Genomic DNA, 14,938 nt, shown 5'->3' with positions numbered 1-14,938 from the left:
GATGGTAGTCGACCCGGTGCCGTTGCAGACTCTTCTACAGTTCTATGACCCAGAGCTTCATTGTTTCACTTTCCAGGATTATCAGTTGGCGCCTACTCTCGAGGAGTACTCTATTCTGTTGAGTGTTCCTATCCAGCATCAGGTTCCTTTCTTGGATGTGCCCAAGGAGGTTGATTTCAGAGTTGTTGCCAGAGCTCTCCACTTGGGTATCAAGGAAGTCAGTGATAGTTGGAAGTCCAGTGGGGATGTTGTAGGATTGCCTTTGAAGTTCCTGTCGAGGGTAGCTAGAGAAGAAGCAGAGAAGGGGAGTTGGGAAGCCTTTCATGCTCAGTTGGCCGTCATGATATATGGGATCGTCTTGTTTCCGAGTATGCCCAATTTTGTTGACTATGCTGCAGTCAGTATTTTCATTGGAAGAAATCCAGTTCCTACTCTATTAGCTGACACTTACTATACTATTCACAGTAGGCATGGTAAGGGTGGGGCTATCAGGTGTTGTCTCCCCGTTTTGCTCAGATGGTTCTTGTCTCTTCTGCCAGCTAGTGGACCTTTTGTGGATGCTCAGAGCACGCATAAATGGACTCAGAGGGTTATGTCTCTTACCTCCTATGATATCAGGTGGCAATCTTACCGGATGGATGTGCGTAACGTCATTATGAGCTGTGGAGGATTCCGTAATGTGCCACTCGTAGGGACTAAGGGTTGCATCAATTACAACCCGGTTCTTTCTCTTCGCCAGTTAGGGTTTGTAATGAAGGGAAGACCACTTGAGGCTGAGGTATCTGAAAGTGTGTATTTTGAGAAGAAGAGTGACCCAGCTAGATTGGAGCAGGTAGGGAGAGCTTGGAAGTCTATTGGTGTGAAGGATGGATCTGTCTTAGGGAAGAAGTTTGCCGTTGCTATGCCCGATTACACCGAGTGGGTCAAGAAGAGAGTGGAAACTTTGTTGTTACCCTATGATAGGATGGAGCCGTTGCAGGAGCAACCACCTTTGATTCTTGCTGATAGTGTGCCTGCTGAGCACTATAAGCAAGCCCTGATGGAGAATCGTCGGTTGAGGGAGAAGGAGCAAGACACCCATATGGAGCTGTACAAAGCTAAAGCTGATAAGCTGCACTTGGCCCATCAACTCAGGGAAGTGCAAGGAGAAGATGCTAGCAGACTGAGAAGCAAGAAGAGATCCTACGAGGAGGTGGAGAGTATGTTAGATGCAGAACACCGGGAGCGCTTGAGGCTGCAGAGGGTTGAGGCCAGTTATCAGAAGAAGATCAGAGACTTGGAGAAGCAACTTAGAGATAAAGACATCCAGTTGAAGAAGGAAGTAGACTTGAGACAGGCATCAGAGAACCATCTTGGAGGAGAAGTCTTAGAGCTTAGAAGACAGTTGAAGGAGAAGATTACCCCTCTACCAGAATGCTCAGAATGCTCACTGTTGATAGACCAGTGCCATTACCTGAAGACCCTCATTCCAGAAGACCGTCTGTCTTAATTCGTATCTCTGATTGTATTTTGTTGAGAATCACCTCCAGGCTTGTTGGATGGGATTCGTTTGCGTGTAGGCCATCTCTTGGATCTTTTGTTAAGAATCACCTCCAGGCTTGTTGGATGGGATTCTTTTTCTTTGTACGTTGTTTATTCAGATATTCTGTTGACATTGGTTGTATGCCTTTTTACCCTTATGTATGTATAAGGATGTCAGCATTTCCTTGTATCTGTTTTGTTCTCTTGTTGCTGCAGGTTGCCATCTTTTCAGGATGGGTCAGGCTCTTTGAATGCCTGAGAAATGAGCATATCATGTGCATCATACGCATCATTAGCATCATACTCATATCATTTTGCATAACAGGTGTTCTTGATCGTGACTTCTCACTCTTGGTTCCTGTTCAGGCAGGATAGCTGATCAACGTCCGCACCGCTACTCAACAAGACTGAATCAACAGAGAAGTATGGATCAATTTCAAGCTGAGTTGGCTGAGATGAAGGCAAGCATGGCCCAGTTTATGAATATGATGCAAGGGGTTGCGCAAGGTCAAGAAGAACTTCGAGCTATGGTTCAGAGACAAGAGGCTGCAAATCCACCGATCAACCATGCTCCGCCAGAGGGAGGCCCAGTCGATGATAACAATGTTGCTGCTGCTGTACCCGTCAACAACTATGCTGCAGGTGATGAGTTGGGGGGTATTCGAATCAACGGTCAACCTATTGTTCCAGATGCCGCTAATGCCAGAGTAGTCCGTGCTCCGGCCCGCAATCCTGTTCCGATTGTTGACAGACAAGAGGATTTGTTCTCTCTGCTCAGTGAAGACGAAGACGTTCTGGGAAGGGTTAATGAGAGAGACCGCAAAGTTGAAGCTCTTGCTGAGAAGATCCGTGCTATGGAAAGTCAAAATTCTCTTGGTTTTGATGTTACTAATATGGGATTGGTTGAAGGTTTGAGGATCCCTCACAAGTTCAAGGCACCGTCATTCGACAAATACAACGGTACTTCTTGCCCTCGCACCCATGTGCAGGCTTACTACAGGAAAATCTCTGCGTATACCGATGATGAAAAGATGTGGATGTATTTTTTCCAAGATAGTCTATCTGGGGCTTCTTTGGACTGGTACATGGAATTGAAGAGAGATTCGATCCGATGCTGGAGAGATCTGGGTGAAGCGTTCCTCAGACAGTATAAACACAACATGGACATGGCACCGAGCCGGACTCAGCTGCAGAGTCTATGTCAGAAATCCAATGAAAGCTTCAAGGAGTACGCTCAGAGGTGGCGTGAACTGGCTGCTAGAGTTCAACCCCCTATGCTGGAGAGGGAGTTGACGGATATGTTTATCGGTACTCTTCAAGGTGTGTTTATGGACCGGATGGGGAGCTGCCCGTTCGGTAGTTTTTCTGATGTTGTCATTTGTGGAGAGAGGACTGAGAGTCTAATCAAAGCTGGTAGGATCCATGATGCTGGTTCCTCGTCTTCATTAAAGAAACCCTTCTCTGGGGCACCTCGCCGTAGAGAAGGAGAGACCAATGCTGTACAGCACAGAGGGGGTGTGTACAGAACAAATGCTAACAGAGATCAATATCGTCCAGTGGCTGCAGTGACTATTCCGGCACCTCAACCTCGTCAACAACAACAACAAAGAGTTCAACAACCACAACAACAACAACAACAGCAACGTCCTTATCAGCCCAGACAGAAATTGCAGGCTGATAGAAGATTCGATCCTCTGCCCATGTCTTACACAGAGTTATTACCCGAACTACTCAAGTTGGGGATGATTGAGTTGCGTACAATGGCTCCGCCTACAGTGCTGCCTCCTGGTTATGATGCAAACGTCCGTTGTGACTTTCATTCTGGGGCACCAGGCCACCATACTGAGAAGTGTCGAGCTCTCCAGCACAAGGTCCAAGATTTGATCGATGCCAAGGCGATCAACTTCGCTCCAGTGCCTAACGTCGTGAACAACCCTATGCCTCAGCATGGTGGGCATAGAGTGAACAATATTGAAGGGAAAGAAGCTGAAGATCTGGTTGTTAATGTTGATGATGTTCAGACTTCTCTGCTAGTTGTGAAGTGCCGTCTGCTGAAGGGGGGTGTCTACCCGGGCTGTGATGAAAATTGTTTGGGCTGTGCAGAATCTGAGAATGGTTGCGACCAGTTGAGGACCGGTATCCAGGGTATGATGGATGAAGGTTGTTTGCAATTCAGTAGGGCTGTAAAAGATCGTGGAACAGCGTCAACTATCACCATTTACTTTAAACCGTCTGAAGAACGTGGACAAAGGGTCGTTAGTGCGCCTGCAACGAATGGTACCCCAGTTACCTTTCCCGTGCCTGTAACCATCAGTGTTCCAACTACTACCGCTGCATCTGGAAGAAGGGCTGTTGAGAATAGTAGAGCCGTGCCGTGGAAGTATGATAATGCTCACCGCAATTACAGAAGGGCTGAAAGTCAGACAAGACCAGTAAATCAAACTCCAGTGACAATTGGTTTACCGAATAGAGTTCCTGCAACTGTTGGTCCGGCTGTGGATAATGTAGGGGGTCCAGGAGGTTTTACCAGAAGCGGTCGTCTGTTTGCACCGCAGCCTTTGAGGGACAATAATGCTGAAGCTCTCGCCAGAGCAAAGGGTAAGCAAGCTGTGGTTGAGGAAGAACCTGTTCAGAAAGAAGCGCCCGAGGGGTCATTTGAGAAGGACGTGGAGGAGTTTATGAAGATAATCAAGAAGAGTGACTACAAGATTGTAGACCAGTTGAATCAGACTCCGTCCAAGATCTCTATACTTTCACTGTTGATGTGCTCGGAGGCACACCGTAATGCCTTGCTGAAGATGTTGAATCTGGCTTACGTGCCTCAGGAGATTTCTGTCAATCAACTGGAGGGTGTGATGGCCAATGTGAGCACCAGACATGGTGTAGGTTTCACCAACCTGGACTTACCGCCTGAAGGGAGAAACCATAACAAAGCCTTGCACATCACCATGGAGTGCAAGGGGGCAGTATTGTCTCACGTATTGGTAGACACCGGGTCGTCGCTGAATGTGTTGCCTAAGCAGATTCTGAGGAAGATTGATGCGGAAGGGTTTGTGCTTAATCCCAGTGACTTGATTGTTCGTGCTTTCGACGGATCCAAACGTTCTGTGTGTGGGGAAGTTACCTTGCCTGTGAAGATAGGTCCTGAGGTTTTTGATATCATCTTCTATGTTATGGACATCCAGCCCGCCTACAGTTGTTTATTGGGGCGTCCATGGATTCATGCAGCAGGGGCAGTCTCGTCGACTCTTCATCAAAAGCTCAAGTATGTCTGGAACGGTCAGATTGTGACTGTGTGCGGTGAAGAAGAGATTCTGGTGAGTCATCTATCCTCGTTCAAATATGTTGAGGTGGACGGCGAGATCCACGAAACCTTATGCCAGGCGTTTGAGACTGTGGCTCTTGAGAAGGTGGCGTACGCTGAGCAGAGGAAGCCGGGTGTTTCGATTACTTCTTACAAACAGGCTAAGGAGGTCGTTGATTCTGGCAAAACTGAAGGCTGGGGCAAGATGGTGGACTTGCCTGTTAAAGAAGACAAATTTGGTGTTGGTTATGAGCCTCTCCGAGCAGAGCAGAATGGTCAAGCGGGTCCGAGTACCTTTACCAGCGCTGGGCTGATGAATCATGGCGATGTTTCCGCAACCGGTAGTGAAGACTGTGACAGCGATTGTGATTTGGACAACTGGGTTCGCCCGTGTGCACCAGGGGGGTCTATCAACAACTGGACGGCTGAAGAAGTGGTTCAAGTTACTCTTCTGACAGAGTAATTTTCTGTTGTTTTGTCATTTTGCATGAAAATCCTACGTTCTGCCCAAGGCGTAGTGATTCATTTTTGTAGGGCCTCATCATGTTTTAATGATTATCATTAATGAAGGACATTTTTTTGAACAAACTTTGCGATCCTTGTCTTTCTATTTCTTGTTTTCATTTGCTTTTCCAAAAAAAAAACAATAAAAATGGCAATGTTTTTGTTTTTGTGACTTTATTGAACTCTTTTTCTAAAACAAAGCATCAAACATGCAGAAGCGATCTTATGGCATTCACTATGAACAGTCCTGTTATGGCTCAGTATGATTTCGACAATCCCATCTACCAAGCTGAAGAGGAGAGTGAGGAAGACTGTGAACTCCCTGCAGAATTGGCCAGATTACTAAAGCAGGAGGAAAGGGTCATCCAACCTCATCAGGAGGAGTTGGAAACTATTAATCTGGGTACTGAGGACGACAAAAAGGAAATCAAGATTGGGGCTACTTTAGAGGACTCTGTCAAGAGGAGGCTGATTGAGATGCTGAGAGAATATGTGGAAGTGTTCGCCTGGTCGTACCAAGATATGCCTGGTTTAGATACAGACATTGTGATGCATCGGCTTCCTCTTAGGGAAGGATGTCCTTCGGTTAAGCAGAAGCTTCGTAGAACGAGTCCTGACATGGCAACTAAGATCAAGGAAGAGGTTCAGAAGCAGTGGGATGCAGGTTTTCTGGCTGTTACCAGTTATCCACCGTGGGTGGCCAACATCGTTCCTGTGCCGAAGAAGGATGGAAAAGTTAGAATGTGTGTCGATTACCGGGATTTGAATAGAGCGAGTCCGAAAGATGATTTCCCATTACCCCACATTGATGTATTGGTTGATAATACGGCTCAATCCTCGGTATTCTCTTTCATGGATGGTTTCTCTGGGTATAATCAGATCAAGATGGCGCCAGAGGACATGGAAAAGACGACATTCATCACACCTTGGGGCACGTTCTGCTATAAAGTGATGCCATTTGGGCTAAAGAATGCTGGTGCTACCTATCAGAGGGCTATGACGACTCTTTTTCATGACATGATGCACAAAGAAATTGAAGTGTATGTGGATGATATGATTGCAAAGTCGCAGACAGAAGAGGAGCACTTGGTTAATTTGCAGAAGCTGTTCGACCGGTTGAGAAAGTTCAGACTAAGGTTGAATCCGAACAAGTGTACGTTTGGAGTGAGATCAGGGAAGCTTTTAGGCTTCATTGTCAGTGAAAAAGGGATTGAGGTTGATCCAGCAAAAGTCAAAGCTATTCAAGAGATGCCTGAACCGAAAACGGAGAAGCAAGTCCGTGGGTTTTTAGGGAGATTGAACTACATTGCAAGGTTCATATCTCATCTAACTGCTACATGTGAACCAATTTTCAAACTGCTCAGAAAGAATCAGGCGATCAAGTGGAATGATGACTGTCAGAAAGCTTTTGACAAGATCAAAGAGTATTTACAGAAACCTCCAATCCTTATACCTCCAGTTCCTGGGAGACCTCTGATAATGTACCTGTCAGTGACTGAGAACTCGATGGGGTGTGTATTGGGACAGCATGACGAGTCTGGTCGAAAAGAGCATGCCATATACTACCTTAGCAAAAAGTTTACCGACTGTGAAACAAGATATTCACTGCTCGAGAAAACTTGCTGTGCTTTGGCCTGGGCTGCTCGCCGACTAAGGCAGTATATGCTGAACCATACTACCTTATTGATTTCTAAGATGGATCCAGTGAAGTACATCTTTGAGAAACCAGCTCTCACCGGACGCGTTGCCCGTTGGCAGATGATTCTAACCGAGTATGACATTCAGTACACGTCACAGAAGGCCATCAAAGGTAGTATTCTGTCAGATTATCTCGCCGAACAACCGATTGAAGATTACCAGCCTATGATGTTTGAATTCCCTGACGAAGACATCATGTATCTTAAGATGAAAGATTGCGAAGAGCCTCTTGTCGAGGAAGGACCGGACCCGGATGACAAATGGACACTGATGTTTGATGGGGCTGTGAATATGAATGGTAACGGTGTTGGGGCAGTGCTGATCAATCCTAAAGGTGCTCATATACCTTTCTCTGCCAGATTGACGTTTGACGTCACCAACAACGAAGCTGAGTATGAGGCTTGTATCATGGGGATAGAAGAAGCCATTGATCTGAGGATCAAAACACTTGACATTTATGGAGATTCAGCTCTAGTGGTCAATCAAGTCAACGGAGATTGGAATACGAATCAGCCGCATTTAATTCCGTATAGAGATTACACCAGAAGAATACTGACGTTCTTCAAGAAGGTGAAGTTGTATCATGTCCCCCGGGATGAGAATCAGATGGCTGATGCCTTGGCTACTTTGTCGTCTATGATCAAAGTTCATTGGTGGAATCACGTGCCACATGTTGCGGTGAATCGACTTGAGAGGCCTGCGTATGTGTTTGCAGCCGAGTCTGTTACGATTGATGAGAAGCCATGGTATTATGACATCAAGAACTTCCTCAAGACTCAGGAATATCCTGAAGGTGCGTCGAAGAATGACAAGAAGACCCTGAGGAGGCTAGCTGGAAGCTTCTACTTGAATCAGGATGATGTGTTGTATAAGAGAAACTTTGACATGGTCTTGCTCAGATGCGTGGACAGACCCGAAGCAGACCTGTTGATGCAAGAAGTTCATGAAGGTTCCTTCGGTACTCATGCCGGCGGACATGCAATGGCTAAGAAATTGTTGAGAGCGGGATATTATTGGATGACTATGGAATCTGATTGCTTCAAGTATGCTCGGAAGTGCCATAAGTGTCAAATCTATGCTGATAAGGTGCACGTACCACCAAGCCCTCTAAATATCATGAATTCGCCTTGGCCGTTTGCCATGTGGGGCATTGATATGATTGGGAAGATTGAGCCTACTGCTTCGAATGGACATCGCTTCATCTTGGTTGCGATTGATTATTTCACCAAGTGGGTGGAAGCAGCTTCCTACGCTAATGTTACCAAACAAGTGGTTACCCGGTTCATCAAGAAAGAAATCATCTGTCGTTATGGAGTTCCGGAGAGAATCATCACTGACAATGGTTCAAATCTCAACAACAAGATGATGAAAGAGCTTTGTAAAGATTTCAAGATCGAACATCACAATTCTTCTCCTTACAGACCGAAGATGAATGGTGCTGTAGAAGCGGCAAACAAGAATATCAAGAAGATTGTGCAGAAGATGGTCGTTACGTACAAGGATTGGCATGAGATGCTGCCTTTCGCTTTGCATGGGTACCGTACCTCAGTACGTACGTCGACCGGGGCAACCCCTTACTCCCTTGTGTACGGTATGGAAGCTGTCCTACCTGTTGAAGTGGAGATTCCTTCTCTGAGAGTTTTATTGGATGTCAAGCTGGACGAAGCCGAGTGGATTCGAACAAGGTTTAATGAGTTGAGCCTTATAGAGGAGAGACGGCTAGCAGCTGTATGCCATGGACAGCTGTATCAGCGAAGGATGAAGCGAGCCTTTGATCAGAAAGTGCGTCCTCGAAGCTATCAGATCGGTGATCTAGTTTTGAAGAGGATCCTCCCTCCCGGTACAGATAACATGGGCAAGTGGACTCCTAATTACGAAGGTCCGTATGTTGTGAAGAAGGTCTTCTCCGGTGGAGCCTTGATGCTTACAACTATGGATGGTGAAGATTTTCCATCTCCTGTCAACTCAGATGTAGTCAAAAAATACTTCGCATAAATTGACCCGCTGGACAAAAAGAATAAAAGAGTCCAGGCAAAAAAAGGGCATCCCGACGAACCAAAAAAAAACAGAAAGGAAAGGTTCGGGCAAAAATTAGGGATAAAAATGAAAAAAAATGTACACCCGGTAAGTCGAAAACCCGCAAGGGCGGCTTAGGCAAAAATGGGTATCCCGGTGGATTGAAAACCCGAAAGGGCGATCCAGGAAAAAGTTAGGGATTAAAGCGAAGACTACAGTCTGAGTTATCTGTACTTCATCAAGCTTTGTCGTCTGCCATCTCGAAAGATGTGATCTGTCCAGTCATTCTTCTCAGAAAGCAAGGAGTTGGGAGGAAAATTGATGATCTGTGAGTTATAACAGAATTGGGAAATGGTGGATGCCGTGTTCACATTGCCATTAGGATAGATTTTTTCCTTTTGTGCGCAATTACCTCTTTCTAGGAATTGCTTCCCAATGTAGTTGCCTCTTCAGGCACGTGTTCAATCAATAAAAATTGTTATTCAGATAAATAGCTCTTGTTTTTATTTTTACTGTTTTGTTTGCAAAAATGTCCGAATTTTTGATAAGCATTGCATATAAGAACATGGAGGCTACACAATAACGTGCAGAAAGATAAAACATTTGAAAATCATTTTGAATGTCGAGGACACTTGAGCGTATCTTGTCCATGTATCCCCTGGGGGCATTTTGTTGTTTTTTCAGATTGACATCTGTGAGGACGTTTCCTCAGCAGATTTTTTCCCCAAGCAAGTTTGGAAGCTATCAGAGCTATGTTCCCCTGCAGAGACGTCTGTGGATAGTGTCTTCTATTCCCCAACAGATCTAGGGATTGCCTACCCCCAGCAGGCCTGTATTTGCCGATTTCCTCCCCAAGTGAGGCAGGTTCATTGAAAGTTATCTCCAGCATTTATCCTACCTGTGGACTGAAGGATATCCCCAGCGGAGTTTATCTTTCCCCAGCAGCAGTGCTATTCTTCAACAAGAGTGAGAAATCGCTTTACCATTCCTCGAGCAGAGTTCCCCGCAGAGTATTTCCCCAAGAGGAGTCTCCCCACAGAGTTGGAGTACCTGATCTTTTGGCTCCCTAGCCAGGGTTCATTTGCATTTTGCATGTAGTAATCATTGCATCCTCAAAAATCGCGTAGCATTCCCATTCGTAAATGGAGCATTACGCCATAGAAAAATTCAAACATATGCATTCATGTGTTAACTTCACCAGACCGTATCCCCGGCAGAGGCGGATCATTTCATTCAACATCAGCACAGCAAGACTGCTACAGTTGCTCTTGACAGCATTCAGAATTGTTTATTCCCCACAGAGGTTTATTTCCTCACCGATGGTGACAGAGGTTTATTTCCTCACCCGATGGTGACAGAGGTTTATTTCCTCACCCGATGGTGACAGAAAGTTTGTTTCTCCTCAGTGAGACCCCCAGCAAGTGGTCAACCTTGCCTTGACATATCTCAGATGTCGTTTTTGTGATACCAGTAAGTGTCATGCCAGCACCCGCGTGTGCTTATTCATTTTTGGTGTCGGTAAACACCATTGTTTCGGTGTCGGTAAACATCGAGTATTTTCTCCAGTCATCAGTAAATGTCTGGTCATCATTTTTGGTGTCGGTAAACACCATTGTTTCGGTGTCGGTAAACATCGAGTATTTTCTCCAGTCATCAGTAAATGTCTGGTCATCATTTTTGGTGTCGGTAAACACCATTGTTTCGGTGTCGGTAAACATCGAGTCTCACTCCAGTCATCGGTAAATGTCTGGTCATTTTTGATGTCGGTAAACATCATCTTTCGATGTCTGTAAACATCGAGTTTTTCCTTCAGTCATCGGTAAATGTCTGATAATTCCCCAGCTAGAAATCCCCAGTAGAGTCATCTGTAAATGTCCTACCCGGTTTCCTGTTGCAAATATTTGTATCTCCCCAATAAATTTCTCAATCCCAGTCATCGGTAAATGTCTGGTCATTTCTTTTGATGTCGGTAAACATCATCTTTCGATGTCGGTAAACATCGAGTCTCATCCCAGTCATCGGTAAATGTCTGGTCAATAAAATCAAAATCCCTAGAAGTCGTCGGTAAACGTCTTGTCTGATATCACCACGAAGAGTTTGTTCCTCCCCGAGTGGAGACGCCATCGGTAAATGGCCCAGTTTTCTTCGATATCGGTAAATATCGAATTCCCAGTTGCAGCATGCCATCGGTAAATGGTCTTGCTAGGGTTGACATCGGTAAATGTCGAGCTTCTTTAAAGCCACCATCGGTAAATGGTCTTGCTTCCTTTCTACATCAAAATCTGTTTTCCCAGCAGCCATCGGTAAATGGTTGTGCTGAAGTTGATATCGGTAAATATCAAGTTCCCAGTTTCTAACCATCGGTAAATGGTTTTGCTTTTCAGAAGTTTATTTTCCCCAGACGCCATCGGTAAATGGTCGTGCTGAAGTTGATATCGGTAAATATCAAGCTTCCAGTTCTCCAACCATCGGTAAATGGTTTTGCTTTTTCTGAAGCTGTATGCAGTTTGTCATCGGTAAATAACGTGGTTCTTTGGTATCATATCCAGTCTGTGCAAATTCTACGGTTCTTTGGTATTCAATCCCTGTTTACCCTGAAAGTCTGACAGCCGTTGCTATCATCCGTTCGGGTTCCCAGCTGATTGAATAGGGGCAGCTGTAGCACCTCAAATTTGCACCTATCATTATGCATACATTTTCATATTAGGTCATAACATATCATGGTCCATTGCATAACATTTGTATTGCCTCAGTTGCCTCAAGAGCAAGCAATCAGAAATTAGGTCAAACTAATCTCCTGATCAGCCAACCAAGCAAGCAAAGGAATTTTTCATTGAACCAAGGCCTTGGGGTTTGTCCAACAAGTTCACATGACTTGGGGATCCATTTGAAGTATTTTGGTCAAGGATTGAAGGCTCAGAGGTCATCAGTTCATACACAGACAGTCAAAAACCCTAAAAAAGTCAACTGTCAGTCAAGGCAATGGTTGGTGGTCATTCTTGTGGAATTTGGGCACCATGATCAATAATCAAGAGTTCATACAACTTGGGACACCATTTGAAGTCAAGTCCTCTAGGAATTAGGGTTTGGAAATCATCAGTCAATGCATAATCAGTCAGAAACCCTAAAAGTCAACTGTTGGTCAACTGTCCATTTAATCAGTGATTTGATGATTGGAATTGGTTTGTGAGAGTTCATTCATGTCCAAATAGTCATCATATATCATGTCAAACACCATCATGGAAGAATTTGAAGCCAGATCAAAAATTTCCCAAAATAGAAACTGGGCCTGTAACTGAAACCTGCCATAAATGGAAAGTCTTGATCCTCAAACTTACATTTTGATACAAGCCTCAAATGAATTTTTGCCCAACATGAAAGTTGAAGATCTTGTTCTCCCATTTCCAAAAAGTCCAAGAACTCTCAATTCCCATGTATGGTTGGCAAGTTATGATCGAATCGATTTCAGAAAATCTTGAACTTCAAAGGGCCATATCTCTCAAACCGTTTGGCCAATTTTGGTGGGGTTTTTTCCTACAAGTCACATTTGATCCCCTCTTTCCAAAAATATAAATTTCATGAGCCAAAACTTCACCAATCAAAATGGCATATTTTGACCTTTTTCATTTAAATGTAAGTTTGACCAAGAGTTGACTTTTTGACTCAAACATTTTTTCAACATTTGGCCAATTGGAACAGCTCATAAATGTCATTTAGAAGGTGTTTGCAAAGTCAAAATATGCAGCACATGTGAATATTGCTTGGTTGCTTGAATTGTAAGAAAAGTACCATTTAACCATACTTGTCCATGCCTTGCCTTGTACCTCAAAAGGACAGCATTATGCAGCAACTTTTCTGTCATTAGAGCCTCACTTACAGCCTAAAATTAACAGCAAAACAAAGAACCATGCTTAATTGCTTAAGAATTGGAAAAAGGACATGTTTGTACCATACTTTCACAACCATAACTTGTACTCTCACAGCAGAATTTCCCCCCCAATTTTCTGTCATATTGCCACACAAGACAAGGGCTTGGCTAGTACTGTCACAAAAAGGCAGCTACAAACCACACACCATTGGCATTTCTCTTCAAAAAAGACCTGTCACCATACTGCAGAAAAGAAGAAAATCCTTGGCCATTTCTTCACAAACCTGCCACAAACCAAGACCAACTACAAACACTCTTGACATTCCTCTTAAAACACACCATGCTGTGCACTAAAAGAACACCTATACCATGCCATACTTAATGCAGCAGAATACAAGCAATTATTCTGTCATGAAGAAGGACGTTGCCTTGCTGAAGAAGCAACACTGAACAACAGTTTGGAGGATGGATTTGCTGTCAAAAAAGGACAGCAACAGCAGCCAACAGCAGGTTTTAGGAATGGGAGTTTTTTCTGTCATTTTGGAAGACTAACTGCTGCATAACAAAAACTTCATATTGTAGAAATGCACCCGGGGGCCATTTGACCAGAGGGCTATCAAAATTTCCAAAACAAAAACCCTGCCATGAAACCAGCAGCGAGGCATGGCATAACATCTGCAACCAACCATCACATAACACTGCAGCAGCAATTGGCATCACACCAAAACCATTTGGCCAAGGCAAATAAAAAGAAGGGATTCTCATTCTAAAAAACGGACTGATGCACAAGGGCTGGCAAAAGATTGGAAAAAGGACTGAAGCATGGGAATTTTGGATGATACATCCATATTGATCATTGTGAAGCAAGGGGCAGACCACAACAACTTCACTCATATTTTTCCAACAAAAAACCTCTGCTCACTTGGATTTTCTGTCAAAACTCACAAGGAACCAAACTGCATTGCTTTCTCAAACCTTGCTTGACTTCACTTCTAAACACCACCTCACTTGCATTTTACCAAGCAAAACCTGTCAAAACTAAAAAAAAACCAAACTTGAGCCTTGCATTTTGACAGTCCCAACCTGGCCTTGCCACAACCAACATAACACAAACCTAACTCACCTGGCCATTGGTATTTTCCTGTCATCAAAACAATTGCACAACCAACCTTCACTTATTTTCCAACCTCGCCCTGCTAACATCTGCAACCAACAAGCATATAACCCTGCAGCAAGAAAATCCATGGCAGCCACATAGCAGGACCATTCATCACTCATCCTAAAAGGAACTTGCCTTGCCATTTGCAATTTACTGTCATAACAAAACCAACAAAACCATTAGCAGACCAACAAAACCAGCTTACCATTTGATTAAGTGATATTAAACAGGTGATATATAAATGTTTTCTGTCCAAAACAAACCCTAAGAAACTACAGCAGCCACAGACCAAAACATCCATTCTCCTCTCATCTTGCATTTTTGCACAAAGGGAATTCTGAGCAAAACATCAAAAAACCCTTGAACCACCTTCATTATTTCTTCATCTGGACTCCATTTGGAAGTGATTTGCTGCATCAAACATCCTCTGCATAGCCATCTTCATGTCCTGTTTTCTCAAAGCTCAACAAATGGCAAATCGAGCTGTGAGATTTTCCAAGCATTCTTGAGCTTGTCTACACCAAGTATCCTTCATTGCCAAGCACAAGGAAGGACTGTTCGAGCACAACAACTTCAAAACACCACTGCATCACCATTGTGCTTCAAATTTGGTAATATTTCGAACTTCATCATTCATTAAGCCATGCCATGTTTCATGTAGGTCTTACTTAGTAGGATGATTTAAGCTTTGAATCACATTAAATGGATGACTATGCTGTGAGATATCTTGATTTTCATTTTGGTGAACAAATGCATTTTTCATCGATTTAGCTTGGTTATAATGATTTGGTGAAAAGTGGTGCCATGTTTGTGATACTGAATGTTTGATGATGCTATTGGTGCAATTAATTTTGGGATCTGAGCATTT

The sequence above is a fragment of the Lathyrus oleraceus genome, chromosome 7 (genome assembly GCF_024323335.1).
Source record: "Lathyrus oleraceus cultivar Zhongwan6 chromosome 7, CAAS_Psat_ZW6_1.0, whole genome shotgun sequence".
NCBI classification, from domain to species: Eukaryota; Viridiplantae; Streptophyta; class Magnoliopsida; order Fabales; family Fabaceae; genus Lathyrus; species Lathyrus oleraceus.
The sequence above is the reverse complement of the archived record's forward strand: the minus strand, read 5'-3'. Positions refer to the sequence as shown.